Source organism: Protopterus annectens, chromosome 5.part0 (genome assembly GCF_019279795.1).
Source record: "Protopterus annectens isolate FY-2018-M chromosome 5.part0, PAN1.0, whole genome shotgun sequence".
Taxonomy (NCBI): Eukaryota; Metazoa; Chordata; order Ceratodontiformes; family Protopteridae; genus Protopterus; species Protopterus annectens.
In genome coordinates, this window is record NC_056735.1 from 1774699340 (window position 1) to 1774714428 (window position 15089).

At 38.5% G+C, this 15089-nt stretch overlaps 1 protein-coding gene across 1 annotated transcript in view; it reads right to left on the minus strand.

Moving 5' to 3' along the window:
• The window catches only part of IGSF5 (immunoglobulin superfamily member 5), a 678183-nt gene that overhangs the window by 74335 nt on the left and 588759 nt on the right, over positions 1 to 15089 (minus strand). The gene's annotated exons all lie outside the window — the stretch shown is intronic.

A 15089-nucleotide genomic window follows, 5' to 3' on the forward strand; every position in this document is an offset into this window, starting at 1 on the left:
CTTGAAAAAACAAACTATATAGATTTATTACTCATTTCCAAACAAATGAATATCACTGTATAACTCTATTAAAAGTAAAATGGATCCCAGTTAAGCAAAGAGCAAACCTGCTTCCTGGTTCACAATTCTTCAAACTCCTACATTAGCAGACTCTTCCTCCTTTAACCTCTAATCTAAGACAAGTTCTCATAAATAACCTCATAAATCTAAATAATATTAGCTCTTTTATACAAATCTCACTTTCCAAATTTCATGCCTGTGACTGTGCATTCTCACCTATTAATCCCAAACTATGAGAATCCTTCCCCCTCAAACTTAAAGGCACTTCATCCTACCCCAAGTTTCACAGACTGCTACAGTCACATCTACGTAATCTAGTTAAACGTTACTGAAGCCCAACAGGCCACATAACATGTTAATTAATCTCTCTCCTTTACCTTAACTGACCTATTAGTCTCCATGGTTTTAATTATCCCATGTAGAATATGAATGGTCAAAGCATGTGTTCAAGGAGATTGAGTATGTGAAAACCTGTATGTATTGATTTGAACTCTGTACTACGAACTATTGAGTAAACTGTGAATAGTGGAAAAGTACTGAAAAAACAAGAGCCTGTCTGATAGCAGGAAATGTGCCTTATATGGAAGTGTATCCGATTTTCTTTCTCTGCCTAGAGATGTAGAATTGTGAACTGCTTCAAGCCTATGGGTAAACCACTGATTGCTTAATTGTCTCTTGTACTATTTTAATTGGTCTAGTTGATATTTTTGTACTGTCAGCAATATCACCAGCATATAAGCTTATGCATTCCTTTGTTCGGAGAGTCTCCCTGGTACTTTCCATGAGGCTCCCACACATGCGTAATAAATACCACTGAAAGAGAGGAAGAAGTGTCTTGTCTTTATTTAAGGTAAAATGCAAACACAACAATCGATGCCGTTTACTCAGATCTGAATTGACAACAGTTGCGGTAGTTGGGGATTGAACGAAGTACTGCTAGTAAAAGGGCCCATGACAGAATTTTCTGTTCTGGCAGTGTTTCTTTCATTTCCTGTACTTATCTGCTTCACAAATTTGGTATTGATAATTTTATAGAAATAGAATAATTCTTCTCATTCAGTTGTTTTGAGGTAAGTGGCATGCATTTTGTTTCTTTTTCCCTCTGCAATTGATTGTGCAGTATGAGAGTGGGTTAAAACGCAACACTGGTGACATAAGAGTGAAAGGAGATACGAGAGTGGGGAAAACAATGTTTATAAAATGTCATAGCTACCGCTGTAAAATACAGAATAGCTTATCATGTGAAAATGGGAGCAAGTGTGGGAACCATAAAAGAGCCAGAAAGAGGTACACCCACTGGTTATATGTTTTTTCGTGTGTCCCGGGACAGTTGTATGTTTACAAGTCAGTAAGTCAGTGGGTCGCTCTCACTGAGGACGATGGTAAACTCGCCTTTCCAGAGAATGGTAGTTTTAATAAAAATATTTTGCTTAATCTCCAAGGGAAATTAAAAAGAAAAGGGAGAAGAATACCAGGGTTGTGCTGGGCAGCATTTAATGATTGGATGATAGAGGTGAAAGAAAGAGAGAAGGATTTGGTTATTAGTAGTTTAAAGGATAATCAGCAGAAATTAAAAGAGCAACTGAAAGAGTTACAATAAACTGCTAGTAATTTAGATATAGTGAACGGTAAATGTTTGAAGGACCCACCCTTTAAGGGGTTTTATCCTGTGAAGGAATTAGCTAAATTACAGATAATGAATCGTCGGAAGACGATAATGCTTGGCCCCCCCCCCCCCACCAACTGCACCACTGATTGCACCCCCGCAGTATCAGCCCCCCCTCGCTCAACAAGGAGCAGAAGCACAGCAGCCAGATTGCACCACTAAAGACCCCACCCCTAAAGAAAGAGAACGAGCAGTGGATAGTCACTCTAGTGACTCAGATCCAGACACAAGCTATAGAAAAAAGGGACCAAAAACTCGTAGTAAGACTCATAAAGAAGCAAAAGCTGTAATGTATTTTAAAGCTAAACCCTACTATAAAGGTAAAGGAAAATGACATTTACACCGATGAAGGCATTTTGGTCAGTTTCCTGCTATAATTGACAGTGGGGATGGGTATTTTGAACCAGATAAATTTAATCCAGATTCAGGGTCAGAGTCGTCAGATGATGACAGATTGTTACCTTTGAGGAAGGTACCTAACACGGCTCATGCTAGAAGTGCACAGGAACCACCGACCATTGTAGTACCTAGGGCATGGTCAGTGGTTGATTTTCAAGCCATTACTAAATCATTACCGCCTATTTGTACTAATCCAGCTAAATTCCAGCGTGTGCTGGCAGGACATATTTGTTTACAAAATCCTACGATAGAAGAAGTTAATGCAGTTCTTCAGTAAGCCATACCGGCTGATCTGATGAAACGAATTTGGGACCATGCCAATGTCCCTACTCTGATTCCAAAACATGACTCACACAGACATAATGGGTTCAAAGCGATTAGACAGCGTAAAGTAGATGCTATCACAATAATAGTTCCACCCACACCCAACTGGTCCAAAAGCAAGTCAGTTCTTCAAAAAGAAGACGAACCCGTGGATGAGTATTTAACTCATCTCACTGAAGCCTTTGAGGCTTATTCTGGGTACCCCAAACCCACCTAAGGGCCAGCACAATGTGGATTGTCAGCTGCTTTCATAGATGAGTTACACCCACAAGTACCAGATAAGCTAAAGGAAGTGTGTTTAAACTGGCCTAGTTTTGGATTGCACAAATTAGTTACACAAGTGCAATACCTCTCCGACCACTTAGCACAGGAAAAAAAGGACTTACAAGAGAAATTGTTTAAGGCACAGATTCAGATGTGCACTGCCTTCGGGCAGCATGGACGGGGAGGGCATGGACGGGGAAGAGGGAGAGGTGGACGCCAAGGGGCTGGAAACCATAATAGACAAAACTGGCAGGAAGATCAATCAGCCACACCCCAAAATCAAACAGAGTGTTTTAATTGCGGCCAAGCGAGAAATGAATATCCGTATCTGGCTGAGCAACCTGACCCACCCACTGATACGTCACCTCAGTGGAATTCTAGTTGGACTCCATCCAATTGGAAGTCATCACAATGAAGGTTCCTTGAGCAAGGACAACAGCAGTTGCACCCTTTCATACCTGTGGATCAAGATGGACCACATGTTATGTTACTTGTCAAAAATGAACCATACCCCTTCTTGATTGATACTGGAGCATCCCAATCTATGTTAGCCAGTGAAGCAGCAATAAATGTCCCCCTTTCCAATAACGTAACCAGAGGGGTAGGTGTCTCTGGCATTCCTATTGAATATTCTGAAACCATCCCAGTCCCAGTGACTTTGGGACCTTTGCAAGATAATCATGCATTTTTAGTAGGACCCTCAGCACCTTTAAATTTATTGGGAAGAGATTTGCTCTGTAAGATGGGAGCAACTATCTTCTGTACCACTGAAAGAATATATTTACAAGTACCTTCAGACAAACAAGATAGTATTTTGGCTACTTTAGATGAAAACGTCACTCTGCAAACAATGTGTATGCAGTCCAACCTCGATAAGAATAAGCACTTAACCTCATTACCCTGTCATCTATGGACCACTCATGATAATGATGTTGGGTTTCTAATTTCAGCCACTCCTGTTAAAATAACCTTAAAACCTGGAGCAAAGTTACCTCGGGTACCACAGTACCCTTTGATGGTAGAGGCCACATCTGGTATTGCCCTCGTCATTTCTGCCCTGGTGCAACAAGAAATTATAGTACCTACAACAAGTCCATGTAAGACCCCAATTCTACCGATAAAGAAACCTGGTAAACAAGCTTACAGATTTGTGCAAGACTTGCAAGAAGTCAATAAAACTGTCTTGCCTGTTTTCCCTATAATACCAAACCCAGCTACGATTTTAAGCTGTATCCCACCTACAGCACATTGTTTTACAGTTATAGATATTTCTTCAGTTTTCTTCTCTATCCCAGTACATGCAGATAGACAGTATTTGTTTGCATTCACTTATAAGGGCCAACAGTACACTTGGACCCGACTACCTCGAGGGTATGTAGGATCTCCAACCTTGTTTTCCAGAGAGATGCATAGACAACTGCAGGATTTACAATTACCACCACATTCAGTATTGGTTCAGTATGTAGATGATATTCTTATTGCTTCACAAGATACCCAGTCTTGTATAGAGGACTCACTTCTAGTTTTAAGATTTTTAGCCGAACGAGGTTTTAAGGTAAATAAATCTAAATTGCAGTTTGCTCAAGAAAATGTACAAAACCCGGGGCATATCATTTCTACAGGTTCACGTCAAATACTTCCAAGCAGAATCACATCCATTCAGACTGCTCCCCGCCCTATAACTCAGAGACAACTCAGGGGATTCCTTGGCCTAGCAGGTTATTGTAGACAGTGGGTGCCCAATTTTTCAGAAATTTCGGCCCCTCTGTTACAGCTTTTAAAAAAGGAGGTCACAGACCCTCTGAATTGGTCCCCGGAACATGAAACCGCCTTTCAGGCTATTAAAACAGCATTGATTAACCCACCTGCCCTGGGGCTCCCAGATTATTCTAAACCCTTTGTTTTCTTCTGTTGCAAAAGAAATAAAACTGTCCTGGGCCTGCTGGCGCAAGCGCGCACAGGAGGCTATCGACCTATAGCATATTACAGTACTCAGTTAGACCCTGTTGCTTCTGGCTACCCATCCTGTTTATGAGCAGTAGCAGCTGCTGCTGTTTTGATAGATATGGCAGCACCATTGACATTAGGGCATGACACTATATTAGCAGTACCTCATGCGGTACAAGCATTACTTTTAAAAACAAAAACTCAATATCTTTCTAATGCTCGCCTCATTAAATATGAATTAAGTTTATTAAGTAATCCTGCTATTCAAATTACACGTTGCCCACCACTAAACCCTGCTTCATTAATTCCAACTAGTGACGAGGGCGAACCATATGACTGCATGATTGTAGTTAACACTGTCCTGTCTCCTAGTTTAGATTTGCAAGATGTTCCCTTGCTTAATCCTGATTTAGTTCTTTTTGTAGATGGATCCTGTTTACGAAATAATTTTGGCGAATGTCAGGCTGCATGGTCAGTCTGCTCGCCATCTCAGGCTTTGCAAACTAGACAATTACCACCTGGCACTTCCGCACAAGCCGCGGAATTAGTGGCTCTTTCACATGCATGTAAAATGGCCAAAGACAAATCTGTTACTATTTATACTGACTCACGTTATGCCCATGGTGTTCTTCATGATTTTGGTACCCTAAGGAAGGAAAGGGGGTTTTTGACATCCTCTGGGGCACAATAAAAAATTATCTGTATATTGATCACCTCTTGCAGGACTTATTATTACCTTCCAAAATTGCTGTTGTTAAGTGTGCAGCTCACCAGTCTAATGACTCCTTAGTAGCCAAGGGAAATAATTTAGCTGACTGGGCTGCCAAGCAGGCTGCTCTTTCGAATACTGTTCAGGGAAAATTTCTGCAGTCTATTTTACAAACACTTACTTTTGACACTACTGTATTGAATGCTTTACAAACTGAAGCATTAGAATCAGAAAGTAAAACATGGCTGGCCCATAATTGTTTCCAATGCTCTGATTCAATTTGGCAGCACTCTGATGGCAGATTAATTTGCCCCACATCCATGTTAAATTCTCTTATAAAAGCATACCATTTGCCAGCTCATGTCGCAGTACAAGCATTGATTAAACAAATCCAGAAGGATTAGTTTGCCCCAGGACTTTCTGCTTCTGTGCAACACTTTTTGAGCATGTGCTCCATTTGTTTACAGCATAACATTTCGAAGGGCACTCTGGTTCTCGCTCAACCTGTGCCAAAACTAATGGGACTGTTTTGTGCCTTACAGTGGGACTTTATTGAACTTCCACCTTGTGCTCGTTTTAAATATGTTTCGACTATTGTTGATATTTTTTCGGGATGGTTAGAAGCCTATCCATGTGCTAAGAATGATGCTATTTCAGTTGCAAAAAAGTTGTGTTATGAATTGATACCTCGTCTTGGTGTTCCTTGTCAAATATATTCTGACCGAGGGACACATTTTACTGCTAAGTTAGTTGATTCATTGTGTAAAATGTTAGGCAAAACTTTGAAATTTAATTGTCCATACAGACCACAGGCATCAGGTATTATTGAACGTATGAACCAGACCTTGAAAACCAGACTTGCTAAAGTCACTTCAGAAACAGGCCTAACTTGGGTACAAGCCTTACCACTAGCCTTACTTTCTATGCGGTCACAACCGCATCCTACTAAGGGTCTTTCTCCACATGAAATCCTCATGGGTCACCCTTTGCATATGCCCACAACCCCACCACCACCTTTTTCTGAATATGATGCATTTGATAATGATATTCTTTTGTATTACAAATCTCTTGTTTCTTTCTTACAGTTTCACCACTGACAAGTAGCAGTTGCTCAACATCTTCCTGATCCTTTTCTAGCATCCACTTTCCAACCAGGGGATTGGGTCTACATTAAATCCTTCTCTAGAAAAACAGCACTCCAGCCACGCTGGAAGGGCCCTTCCTGGTTCTTCTAACTATGTCATCTGCTGTGCAACTGCAGGGATCTACAACCTGGATCCACATTTCACACGTCAAAAAAGTTGTGTCATCAGAAGATCAACAGCCTTTACCTTTTCCAACTCCAGATTGTCCTCCCATTGCTACACGTACTCGCAGTAGAACTGTTCCAGTACCTGACAATGCCTAATATTTACCCTTTTGGAAAACTCCAAACTTCTGACACTACACAGACTCAACCACCATTTCCACACAAATACTGGACAATCATTTTGGTGGTTATTCTTGTTGTACTATTATTTTTGCTGTGGCCATTTTTATTTCCTGCTCCATCGATGCATCACACCAAGTGAGCCATTTGGCACCCACCTTTCAACACCTATTAAGCCATCAAATATGTTCATGCTTCTACATTCAACGTCTCTAACTGCTGGATCTGCACATCTATTCCGTACATGGGGGATTGTCATTGGCTGCGGCTCTACTAAGTATCATTGATACATGGACTAGTCTACTTGACAACACTGCTAACATTACAGCCAGTAAATCTATTGCATTACAACTTTCTCTCCGTCGCAATGGCACTCTGTGTTTCCAACGGAATTACTCGTCAACATCACTGGACTCGAAAAATGGGATAAAGTATCTGCAATATGACAATCGAATACCAGTGCAATTATACAGAAGGAAAATGCTTAGCCTTGGGCTGTTGAGTTTCATTTGATGCCATTCAGCCGATATTGAGAAATGCCTCTTTATTTGGTTTTCGTAATATCGTATTTCTTGCCATATTCCATGGCATAACCACTGGCAGTGACCATTCTTCAAATGTTACCACTCTGGTACAAGACTGTTATTTTATATGCGGAAGAAGGGCCTATAAATGGCTACTGGAGAACTGGTCTGGTAGCTGTTTCTTAGGTTATCTAGTCCCAGCCATCCGACACACATCTGCCTTACCTCAAGGAAAAATTCGGAACGTGCGAGAGGTTAAAAAGACTACCAGTCTGTTAGGCCAAATTGATGCATCATGGATTTATCATCATGACTTAGCTCATGCTGGCACCAAAGGACTATCTCATATGGACTTGGGTGATGATGTCATATCATGGTCTGGTATAATCCCAGCATACGGAGCAGCAAAATCAATCTGGGAACTGAGAAAACTGTCTAAATTGCTTGAAGTATTAAGCAATGCCACATTTTCTGCCTTAGAATTAGTGACTGATGAACTGACTGCCATGAGAGCTGTAGTCCTCCAAAAACCGTATGGCTCTCAATTTCACCCTAGCGGTGAAAGGCAGAACTTGCACTTTAATCCAGGAGGAGTGCTGTATGTTTATACCTGACAATCAGCATGAAATTGAAAGTCATCTTGAACTCATTCAGGGAGTCTCCGAACTCTCTAAGGCCAAGGAAGCCGATAGCTCAACGTGGGCATGGCTAACTAACCTGTTCTCAGGTTGGGGAGGTGGACTTTTAAAGTTAATCCTATTAATTGCAGTATTAGCTCTTATTGCTTTCCTTGTTGTGTCTTTAATCAAAGCATTGATTTTGAAATTAATGTCTTTTAAGACTACTAAAAAGGTGCCAAAGTTTTATATGCCTACAGTTATGGATGATGAAATAAAGATATGGACAATGTTGAAGGAACTAGCCACATGGTTATGTTAGACTTAGGGAAAATGTATGATAGACTTAATGGTGATGCTTACACAGCATCAAATGGGGGATTGTAGAATATGAATAGTCAAAGCATGTGTTCAAGGAGATTGAGTATGTGAAAACCTGTATGTATTGATTTGAACTCTGTACTATGAACTATTGAGTAAACTGTGAATAGTGGAAAAGTACTGAAAAACAAGAGCCTGTCTGATAGCAGGAAATGTGCCTTATATGGAAGTGTATCTGATTTTCTTTCTCTGCCTAGAGATGTAGTAATGTGAACTGCTTCAAGTCTATGGGTAAACCACTGATTGGTTAATTGTCTCTTGTACTATTTTAATTGGTCTAGTTTATATTTTTGTACTGTCAGCAGTATCACCAGTATATAAGCTTATGCATTCCTTTGTTCGGGGAGTCTCCCTGGTACTTTCCATGAGGCTCCCACATGTGTGTAATAAATACTACTGAAAGAGAGGAAGAAGTGTCTTGTCTTCATTTAAGGTAAAATGCAAACACAACACCCATATTAGACATCTTTATATTGCTACACTCTGCTATGACTGAAGTCGGTCACAACTGATTAGTACTCTATCCCACTTAAATTCTATCAATTGATAAATAAATATCTGTTTGCTGACTGCCGCCATAGGAGATATATACTCCATATTGTTTACCAGATATCCAAGTAGAATGTCAAAATTTAACACTGACTGTATGAGATGATGTAGTATTTGAAACCACAATCAAACAATTAATTTTAATTCAGAAAAATTAACTTGATTTTGTTTACCCCAATTATGCAAAAAAACTATTTTGACTACCTTCCATGATATCATTCTGGGTGTGGTCATCTAACAAAAATGGTCAGACGAAAGAAAATCAAACATCAAAAGCATAACAGATATTCCTTAATTTTACCAAATATACACTGTGACCTGTAACACAGGATATGGACTACTAAAGAAATACAATGTTAAGTGAAGATTTCTATAATAATGTCATACTCTACTTCATATAAAAACACCTAAAATAGTAAGTATTAAAAATTATCAGCCATGTGAATATTTCACAGGTGCACCACTTAATGTTATTTCCTCTTAGTTATACAACCTCTGTTTTTTCCTGGGTTATCACTGCTGCGTAGCTAGAAACTCTGTGCTCTTGCCTGTGTGTCATACAGATACTTGATTAATTGGTATCTGGTATATGTATATAAGGATGGTTTTGTGTCAATGCAGTATTCTATGAGAAGGCAAAATGCCGAGGTACCAGAAGCTACCAGAAGCTTCAATAAATTTATTTGTTCATCCTGAAGTGGTCTTCTATCGTGGGACTTGTGTTTTTGGACGGTTTTGGATGTTTATTGCGGTAGTTTATCATTTATTCCATGAGGATGGGGACCACTGAGCTATCAGGTACCGTTTCTAGTACCCTGTTTGCTGATTTGATCCGTGAACGTGAGTTAAGGTTGGCTTCTGTAGATCCCTGGGCTTCTACCCCTGAAATTGGTGATTTGGAGAATTTTCAGCTATTGGAGAGGCTAATGACTAAAGAGATGACTATTTTTTACGATTAAAAACTTTTGGAGAAGTAAGTTTCACTTAATATTACTCCACGAGGCCTTCATATTGATCGCTTACCAGTTGGGGATTTCACAGAAGAGGAAAGTGATCTATTGGCTGAGTAGAGGCAGGCCTCTTTGGATTGTACACTTGCTTAGTTGCATATACTTACCAAGAGGATGTTAGAAATCTTGATAAGTTGAAGGGGGAGATTACCACATTGCAGAACAAACTTTTAATGGAAGTTGCCCCTCAAAGATATCAGCAACTTTTTTGTGATGTTAATATTAGTGTACAAAAAGCAGAGGCCAATGTGGTGGAGCAGAAAAGGAGGAAATTGTTCAGAGATATCAAGGACCTTGAGAACAATTTGGTTTATGCTCGTTCACATAGGTAACACTAAAATAGATAGAGGCCCGGCAAACGGACTGTATATGGTGTTTGTGATTCTTCTGTTTCATCTGGGGAACTGAGTGTTGGTAGGAAGAGTGTTTCCTTTGAGGAACCCAGTTCAAAAGATGTCTTGGAGCCAAAAAATGTGATGAGAGGTCAGCAGCCAGTCCAGCAGCAAGTACGGTCCAAGAGAATATGGAGGAAACAGAAGTAAGACTGTTCTCCTGATTCTATCATTTTGAGTAAATACTTTAACTGCCTTGTTTCTACCCTTGACGACAGTTTGACATACAATGTGTGTATTAATCCACAGTTTAAATTAAATAGTAATGTTTTTTGCAATGATGTTAATCAGCAGTTGAAAATCATGAATTTGTCAGGTTTAAATATTTCTGAGTACATGGAAAGTGTACTTTTAAGAGGGGCAAAATTCATTCCTACTAGATTCCCTTCTTTAGGTGACATTATATTGGATGTAAAAAAGTTCTGCCGTAAACTGAATTTAAAAGTATTTTTTCATGTCAAATAGAGATCTTCAGCTAGTACTGTAAGTAATTGTGAATTTTCTGATAATGAAGACATGGATTTGTTTAATTTAAGTATCCAAAATATGGAAATATCTCAGCAGTGTGTGGAATTTGGTGAAGGGGATGTTATTGATTGTGTTGAATCTAATGCTATTATGGAGGTTTTTGCACAGGTTATGCATATCGTGACATGCCTAATTTACCCTCCGACAGCACCTTCATGCCTCCCAGGTTAAACAATGCCATTAATATTTTTGAGAATTTGGTTTGTATAAAAGTTGAGAATGATTTTGGTAATTTAAAAAAAATTTTTTTTCTTATAATCTTAACAAAGAGGAATGGCAGGCATTACAGACATTACGGTCTAATTTGGATAAAGGGGGCAACAGGGTGATGATGAATGTACCCCAGTATGATGATATTGTGCTGAGAATACTACCTGAGGAGGGTTATTATGTTAAGTTACCATACGATCCCATCCAGAGGTTTTCTGAGGAAATGGATGAGATATTGGAACATGGGGAGAGGCTGGGTTTTTTTGAAATCTAGTGATGTTAAGAAATTGGTTGTTTATTCACCAAAGCATCCTTTTTTGTGTGCCATCCCCAAGGTCCATAAAGATCTCTCTAATCTCCCAGGTGGGCCTGTTATTTCTGGCATAGGGTCTTTTTTGAATATGTGAATATATTTTTGGATTTTCATCTTAAGAAGTATTTGACCATAGTTTCTTCTCATGTCAAGAACACACAAGAAATGTGTCAGGATATTTGTGACCTGGAATGGAAGGAAAATTATTTTTGGGCAACAGTAGATGTGAATGCCATGAATACTAACATTAACAGAAGATGGGGTATGGAAGCCGTGGCCAAAATGTTGGGGGAAGGACCTCACTCATCGTTTTTGTTAATCCTTCTTGAGTTCTGTTTAACTCATAATTATTTCAGATGGAAGAATGATTTTTTCTTGCAAAAGAAGGGTATGTCGAGGGGGGTGGCCTTCGCCCCGTCATACGTCATTATTTACATTGGGGATTTTGAAAGACAATTTATGGTAAGGAAGGAATATTTTTTTACCAATGTTGTATATTATAAAATATACATGGATGACTTGGTGTTCATTCGTAAGGGTAGGGAAGAGGAAATTTTGGAATTCATGTGTTCGCTTAACAATAATCCCCATGGTTTGAAGTTTAGCTGGAGCACTGATAAATACAGTATTTCATTTTTGGATGTAGTTTTTTAATGTTGATGCTAGGCAGAAGATTCAACACATGCCATTTAGGAAGCCCATCACTGTTAATAATTTTTTGCACGCTACTAGTATGGACCCCCTTCACCTTATAGATTCTTTGCCATATGGAGAATTTAAGAGGATCTTTAACAATACCTCTAAACCAAAGTTTAAAGATAAATATCTGAATGAGGTATATGTTAGATTGGGTGCTCATGGTTAAGCTGATAGTACCCTTCAGAAGGCTAGAGTTAGGGTTTTGGGGGTGCAGGGGATCGGACTAGGGGGTTATGGAAACAATCAAGGGGGAAATTTTTAGAGATGAGTGATGGTGATGAAAAGTTGTTTTTCATCACTAGGTACTCTGAATTTTCTCCTGTGTTGGAAACGATAGTCAGGCAGGCTTGGGAGATTGTTAGTGAGTAAAATTACATAGGTTTTCTGTTGCCAAAACATATTACATTTTCGTATGAGAGATATAGTAATCTTGAAGAACTACTTAATCAGAATATCTCCCATGGTGAAACTCATGGTTTAGTGGACAGTAAAGTGGGCACCCATCGTTGTGGGAACTGTTCAGTTTGTAACCAGGTTAGGAATTTACATTGTTGTAAAATTAATGGGAAGTCTTATAAAGCCAGGGAATTTTATAATTGTAACAGTTGTGAGGCAGTTTATGTAATTGGCTGTGGTTGCCATCCCATATGCTGATATATAGGACAGACCACTAGGAAGGTAAAGGTTCGCATTTTAGAAAATTTGGGGGATGTTAGGAGACAGAAAATGGGGAGCCCGGTAGCTGCCCACTTTTTGTCCAAACATGAGGGGTCATTCAGCAGCCTCTTTTTTAGTGTTTTAACACAGCCTGAGGCTAACAGGGGAAATTTCAAAAGGGAACGTAACAGACTTGAGATTAAGATGATTATTAATTATCATACATTATTTCCTAATGGTATTTGTTTGTTTGTGTCTTTTGGCTTTTCCCGGTTAGGGGTCGCCACAGCGAAACTCCGGTCCGCTAATGATTGGTAGTGGATTTTTACGTACCGGGTTACCAGCTCTGACGCACAACCTTCAACAAAGGCACACCCCATTCACGTATACCTCCATGCAGAAGACGCTCAAGCTGAGAATCGAACGGGACAACGTCTTGCTATGAAGCGACAACGCTACCGCAGCACCACCACTGCAGTTATTTCCTAATGGTATGAATTTAGATAATAATCTGACTTTTTAAATGTTTAAACAACAGTTTTTGTATGTATTTATTCATTTTGATGTATGAATTTAGATAATAATCTGACTTTTTAAATATTTAAACAACAGTTTTTGTATGTATTTATTCATTTTTGATGTATGTATTAACATTTGCACATATTTATACTTGTTATAGGGTTGAATCTGTTCAAATGTCTATGGGTTTTCTTTAATATATTAATTACGGATTATTTCATTGATTAATTGGCATCTGGTATATGTATATAAGGATGGTTTTGTGTCAATGCAGTATTCCATGAGAAGGCAAAATCCTGAGGTACCAGAAGTGTCAATGAATTTATTTGTTCATCCTGAAGTGGTCTTCTATCATTGGGCTTGTGTTTTTGGATGTCATACAGATACCCCATTTTTATTTTTATTTCCAAGTCACATTTTCTTGAACTAATTTAAAATTCTCATCTGGTTTGTATTTTGTGCCCTTTTATGGGGCTTACCCTATCAAGGAAGTTTTGCCTCAGAGAGATTTAACAAGTTAACAAAATAAATTTAAAATGTAATAATAATTCAAGGCTAAAATTATAAAAAGGATGTCAAAAAAAATTTTTGTTTCTTCAGCTAAGATAGATGTGTGTGTGTGTGTGTGTGTGTGTGTGTGTGTGTGTGTGTGTGTGTGTGTGTGTGTGTGTGTGTGTGTGTGTGTATGTGTGTGTGTGTGTGTGTTTGTGTGTGTGTATGTGAGTGTATGCCTATATATATATATATATATATATATATATATATATATATATATATATATATATATATAAAGAGAGAGCGAGAGAGAATGTACTTTTTTTCTTGTAACATAATTAAATTATCTGGTTATTATAACCAAGCTCAATTGAGAATTACAAAATAAATTGTAAGTTAAGTAATGAAGGCATGCAAACACAAAATTCTATGTTATGAGCAAATCATAAAAAATGCTCTGTACACTTGTTAGAGGATATGACACGTATTTATAAATAATATCAACAACTTAAAATCAAGTTGAAACATAACCCTCTAGCTAAAATTATGATCATCTGCTAGCAATATTGGAGGAGCGCTTATGGAGAAAAAGCTTTAGACAAAAATAGAAGTACCACACATTTTTAAGGCTAAAGTTTTTTTTTTAAGTACACTGAACATACTGCCTACCCATCAAAATTCATAAACTTAAACATTTAAAATTCTTGCCCCACTGACCAAGTTATGCAAATATTATTTTCTACCTTAACTCTCTAGAACCAAGTTTTCTAGAAATGCATTGCAGACCACAATATGGCAGTAAAGACTCCTTGATAATTTTTGTGAAACCACTGTGGATCATAACTGTAAGTTACTTTTGCTCAGTAAACATAATAAGAGGATTGGCGTATTACAGTAAGATAGAACAATTGAGATCCTGTGTTGTAGTTAGAGCACAGGTTTGTCTGGTGAATTAATTGTATGTTGAATTCAGCACCTGTTCTATAGCAAATAATATAGCCAAACAGGAAAGAGGCATAAACATGTGAGGTAAATATTCAGAATAGCAGGGTACCCAGTTAGGTGCATTTATGACTGTAAATTATAAGTAAGTACCAAAGTAACTATCACCAAAAATTTAGCTACATGGCTATTAAGCAGGATCAAAATTTAATAACTCGGTTTCAGAGACAGGTCTATATATCCCGGAAGTTCATATCCCTGTGAGTTCAGTAATTAGCATAAAGGCAAAAGGTCAGTCATACATTGATGGGACAAATTTGAAATGCACAGAAATGCTTGAATAGCTATCAAAGTCAAATTAACTGCAGGTAGCATTGTGTTTGCAGCAACTAATCAGACAAATAGGGTGCAAACAAATGTTAAGAACAGACATTACCTGTATAGAGGAAGAAAGA